The following is a 6,041-nucleotide window of genomic DNA, read 5'->3' as shown; positions in this document are numbered from 1 at the left end:
TGAGCAGAACAAACCTTTACCTTCATTTTCACATAAGCTCTGCAGGAGTCAGAGACTGAGTCTGGGACTGAGCTCAGCAAGAACCTGCTCCTGCACTAAGAGAACACAGCAGAGCAAATGTTTCTGAGGAGCTGCAAAACCACCCTGAGCTCCAGGAGCAGCAACTGGGCTGTATTTCAATTCTGTGTCTTTTAAGAGGAGGAAGCCAACCAGTTCATGAGGAGCCAGCCTGGCAGAAGGAATCACCCTGCTGCAGAAACCCAAACACATCAGGCTCCTGAGGAGCTGCAGCAACCCAACACTGACAGCAGCAGCAGAGAAGGGGCCCTGGTTCCGGCTGGCACCGATGGTTTGAGGTCATCCCCATTCCCCTGGTGCTGATATCCCAGGTTAAAGCTCCAGCTCACGTTGGACATCACCATCCTGTAGCCACATCCAGCTGGGAAGGGATGGGACATCTGTGATTGTTTGGGTGAGAGGCAGAGGGAATTTGCAAGAGAACAGCTGGGACTGGGGGGGGGGAGGATTTTCCCTTTTTCTTCTTCTTTTTTTTTTTTTTAAAGGAGCAAGGAGTTTTCTTCCTGACCCCCACAAAAGAAAAGAACCAGGCAATTCCTGCCAGCCTTTCTCTTGCAGCCCAGCAGGGACCAAGCAGGAGCCTGGCAGGGCCAAGCACTAATTGCATCTGGTGGGCTGGGGGGGGGCTGTGTGTGAAGCTGCCTGGCAGGACAAAGGCTAGGACTCCCAAACAAGGGCTTTCAACCCCAGCAGCACAGCCAGCCTGTGTGCTCAGTGCCAAAGCTTGCCCAAGGTGGCTGAAGGCACCAGGGCCACCACCACCATCATGCTCCCAAGTGCCCAGGCACTACCTCACCAGTGGCCTCCAGCACTGCTTGGGTCCTCCCATGAAGTGTCATCCATCTGTGTCCCCAGGATGGATATGGCAGAGCTGCTGATGAGAGCTGCTGGGAGGATGCTCTTTAACCCTCACTGGGCACTTGGCCCTGGTGGGACTGTTTGCAGCACCCCTGATTGCTCCCTGCAGCTCCCTTCCCTGTTTGCATCAGGTCCTTCCCCATGATTTTTTTGGCATTCCCATCTCTTTTCAGATGTTCTCTCGCCTCTCAGGCCAGCTTTATTTTAATTATCTTTAAAGTCTACCAGCATCTCAGCTACTTTTGTTGGTTACTTCTATAAACACTAAAGCTAATTAAAATAAAGATCCTTAATGCAAAGGGAAATTAATTTAAGTCACCTGAGCAGGGAGACTTGCTCAGGGCAAGCAAAAGTTCTTGGGGCTTAACAAGTGTTCCCCAAGTGCCTGCTGTGTTTCAGCTGGGCTTGGGCCACAGCTCTGATTTTTTTTTTTTTTTCAGCACAAACATTTCTTTTTGCTCCATAAAAACTCTGCAGCAGGATTTCTTTCTGTGGGAACAGAAAATATTTTCTCTGTCAACATTTTCAGCAGCTCCAACCTAAACAAAGTTGCCTTCGACTCCCTGCAGGATGCTGGCTGGATCCCAGGCTGTGCCTCTGTAGCAGCTCTTTGGAAAGGGGGCTACCATGACCTTCCTCTCCCTGGGAAGGTCATAAAACATCACTCATGGCTTTAAAGGGTACTTTGGGCTTCTTTAGGGAATTCCCTGGGCTCATCTGGGGAGTGCTGGGGGACTGGATACATCCAAGCTGCTGTTGAAATATTTTGAAGAGCATCCCAAGGACAAACAGTTCACTGCCTGCCTCACCCCAGGCCCTCTCCCCTTGTAGGATCTCAACAAGGAACAGGGATCCCAATCCCTGTCTCCCAGTGTGCCATCAGGAGCACTGGGTCATCACCTTGCTGGGGGGAAAGCAGTCTCCTGAGGGCAGGATCTCATCACCCAGATGAAGGCATCTGGCAGGCAAGGAAGAGGCAATGTGCTCCTTTTGGTACTCACCACTCATTCATCTCATGCTGGCTTTCCAGCTGCCTCCTCCCTGCCCAGCTCTTCCCATGATCACCTCCATCACCTGGTCCAACCCCTCCCTGCTCAAGCAGTCACAGAACTGCATAGATTGGACAAGACCTTTAAGATCATCAAGTCCAATCATTAATCTAACACTGACAAGTCCTCAGCTAAACCACATCCCTGAGCACTGTGTCTACATGACTCTTAAATATCTCCAAGGATGGGGGCTGGACTTGAAGATCTCCAGAGGTCTCCTCCACCCCCTACCATCCTGTGATGGGGACTCCACCAAGTCCCTGGACAAGCTGTTCCAATGCCTGATAACCCTTGCAGTAAAGAAATTCATCCTAACATCCTAACCAGGTCAACCAGGTCATCCTCCTGCAACTATCCATTGGGAAAGACAAGAATTTCCACCAGGATGAAGAGCAAAGTACAAATGAGCAGCCTGCAGCTCACCTTGCTCCCTTCCCAGCACAACCTCCCAGACAGGTCTGGGACCAGCAGAAATTTGCTCCTGGGCTTCAGTCTGCAACAACCCAGCTTCGTTCCAGTTAGATTTTTTTTGACTTAACTTTCTTCTAAGGTAGGACAGGTTCAAAACTTATGTCCAGTTTGATCACTCTTCATGTGTCAGGAGGCTGCTGGCATCACAGCAGCTGCAGCCACCCACCCCTGACACTGGGAGTCCTTATTCTCAGCCCCATTTGGCTGACTTCAAAAGCAAACAGCTGGTCTATGGCCAGTAGAGAGTTCAGCAAGTAAAAAAAAAAAAGTTATGCAGAGAACTGTTCAGGACACAACCTTTCTAAAAACATTTGTATCAACTCCTTGAAACTTCCAAACACTCAGTGGATGTTATTTAACCCTTTCAGCACTAGGCTTGAGTGTCATTTCACTGCACTACTTCAGGGTTGTTTGAAGACATCCTTCAGAAGAAAACCTCCCCCAGAAGACAACCAAAACTCCACCTGCTTTTGGGTTTGCTTTGTCTAATTAAAACTAGACTAGCAAATATATCACACAAACAGAGGAACAAAATGCATTTTGCTCCCTGCAAGAAAGAGAGAGCTGCTCAAATTCTGCATCTCAGTGGTGGGTAACAACCTCCTACACAGCCCTGCCACACACAACCACCAAAGCTGCTCAGCTCATCAGTAAGGATTTCCTGTGCTGTCTACAAAATTCCCTACAGACATCTCTGTTTCCAGTATATCAATTTCCCCTTCCCAGCATGACAGCATGGCCAGGTAGGAGTGGTTGATCTTTCTCCTCTCATAAAACAAATCTTGCTAATAAAACTTCTCCAGCAAGGACTGCCAAATAATCCTAAAGCAAGCTGGCCCCTGTGGGACTGAGTTTATGAAAAGAAAAGCTCCAGGTATTTTAAAGTATCAAAACAGAGGAGAATTTTGGCAGCTTGTTCCCCTTTGCTCCCAGAGCAGTGCTGGGAGCTGCCCTAAGCAGAGCTGACAGCTGCTGAGACCCAAAGATGCCACACAGAATAAAAGTGAGGAACACATAAGAGATGAGAAAGCTAAAAATAGCATGGCCTTCTTAAACAGTCAGAAGGTGCTGAGTACTCTGCCCTTTTCTTCTCACAACTAGGGACCTTTAAAGTGCCCACCACATGTGCCTTCTTGTCCCTGTGACCCATCAGAGGGCCACTCTCCTCATGCCATCTTCTCTCCTTCAAAAGAACCAGCACAGTACATGTACTATGTCAGGCAACTGATCAGTCAAGGAAACAAAAAGCAGCCCTGGCAGACAGGCAGATCTTTCATGGAATATCCAGGACACCAGAAGCAGGGTATCACATAAGCAAGATGACATTTGCTTTCCATAAACCATTCCTGAGTTTTGGGTTTCCAAAGAACACACTGGAGGGTGAAGAAGGGAAGCGCGAATCCTGCGCTCAGAGCCAGAGCCAATTCCTCACCTGGGCTCACACAGCCAGAGAGCACCAGCAGTAGATCTGAACACCACTCCTTGATGTAATGCAGATGGGGAAATGCCAGCTCCCTTTCAAACGTTACTCAGTGTTTCATGTTTAGGGAAATTACAGTTTGTGTATCTTGAGACTGAAGAAGCCATTTGAGCTTTTGCGCTGGTTTAAAGCCCATCTGGAACTGATTTTGGTGAGAAGGTTAAACCGAAGATACAAAGTTGTTGTATCTTTTACAACACACATACAGCAGAGGACAGCATGGCTGCTGGCAACAAATCCCTTAGGATAGCAAATTAGCAGGCCCCAGGATGAAATACTTCAGAGATCAGTCAGCACATTCTTGCTGGCTAAAGATCCTCGTGCTCTGGTCCCATCTGCTCTCTGTACATTTTGAACATGCTTCCATAACTTTATCTTAGAAAAAGATAAGAATGCAAACACTTGCAGCCCAAGGTCTCAGCATGTCAACCAACCTCCCTGACTGCTGAGACTAAAAATGCTCCTTTTATAATACTTGCACGCCACTCCATGATTTAATCTACTGATCTCTTCTGTTTTGTTCTGCTCTTAAGAGAGAAAAATCTACATCATAGTGTCACAAAACCCACCAAGGGTTTTCCCCCCTCTCGTACTACGCTCACCCAGTCAAAATGCACCATTAGTCTCCAGCCTCTGAATACATTTACTATGATAAATTATCTTTAAGAGGTAACAAATCTCTTTTCCAGTCATTTCCTTTCCTCTCCAAACTTCAAAGCAGCTTAAAATACCATGGAAATGCACATCACAAATCCCCCAGACACTGGAAGTTATCACTCCCTTTCATATACAGCACAACTAAAGGTCAGAAAGTATAAATTCTCTGCATAAAAACACAAAATAAATCCATGACAGAAGTGGGAAAAGAAAAAGTAATATATTCTGATTCAAGGTCTTGTATCTTAAGGACAGCCTTGGCTGCAGTGACCATGAAATGAGAGAGCTGAAGACCTTCAAGGCGGCAAAGAGAGTGCAAAGCAAACTCACTGCTCTGGATTTCAAGTGAGCAGACTGCATCCTCTTCAGGGATCTGCTTGGCAGAGTGTCATGGCATAAATCCCTGGAGGGAAAAGGGGCCCAGCTGGTCAATATTCAAGGACCATCTTCTCCAAGGCCAGAAGCAGTGCATTCCAAGAAGGAAGAAGGCAGGCAAGAGTGCCAGGAGACCAGCATGAACGAACATGGTGCTCCAGGACTTACTTGGGCACAAAAAGGAGAGCCTATAAGCAATGGAGGGAAGAACAGACCATGTAGGAGGACTACAAAGAGGTTGTCCAAGCAGCCAGGGATCAGACATGTGTCCAGAGAAGGGCAGGGAGGCTGGTGAGGGGTTTGCAGGGTGTCATACGTGGAGCAGCTGAAGGAGCTGGGGTTGCTTAGTCTGGAGAAGAGAAGGCTGAAGGGAGATCTTAGTGCTCTCTGCAGCTACCTGAAAGGAGGCTGGAGTGAGGCTGGTGGTGGTCTCTTCTCCCAAACAAGCAGCAATAGGATGAGAGGAAATGGGTTCAAGTTGTGCCAGGGGAGGTTTAGATTGGACATGAGGAAAAACTTCTTTAGTGAGAGAGTGGTGAGGAGTTGGAACAGGCTGCCCAGGGAGGTGCTGGAGTCGCCATCCTTGGAGGTGTTCAAGAAGCAGTAGATGTGGCACTTCAGGATATGGTTTAGTGGCCATGGTAGTTGGGTTAGGGTTGAACTTGACGATCCTAAAGGTCTTTTCCAAACTTGATGATTCTAAGTACAGATTGCCAGACATCCTTGAGAACAGTGACCCCACTGATGGATCCATGATGCCAACACTACTGGCCAGACACCAAACCCTTCCTGTACCTGTGTTCTGACCCCTGAAAACTGCCCTTTTTACAAACAGCTCCAGAGGCTGCCTTCAGACCATATTCTGGAAAGCAGTTGGACAATTCAAAGGCAGATGAAAACAATTACCATGGTAGCTCTGCTGTGATATTGCCAGCTGTATGTCAGCCTATGCAGATGTACAGCTGTTACATGGGGAACAGAAAGAGTACAGAATAAAGCTGCAGATTCTGTGCCACATCATTTCTCAGACTGCTACAGCACAAACCCATTTAGTGCCATCCCAGCTTATGACA

Source organism: Indicator indicator, chromosome 30 (genome assembly GCF_027791375.1).
Source record: "Indicator indicator isolate 239-I01 chromosome 30, UM_Iind_1.1, whole genome shotgun sequence".
NCBI classification, from domain to species: Eukaryota; Metazoa; Chordata; class Aves; order Piciformes; family Indicatoridae; genus Indicator; species Indicator indicator.
The sequence above is the reverse complement of the archived record's forward strand: the minus strand, read 5'-3'. Positions refer to the sequence as shown.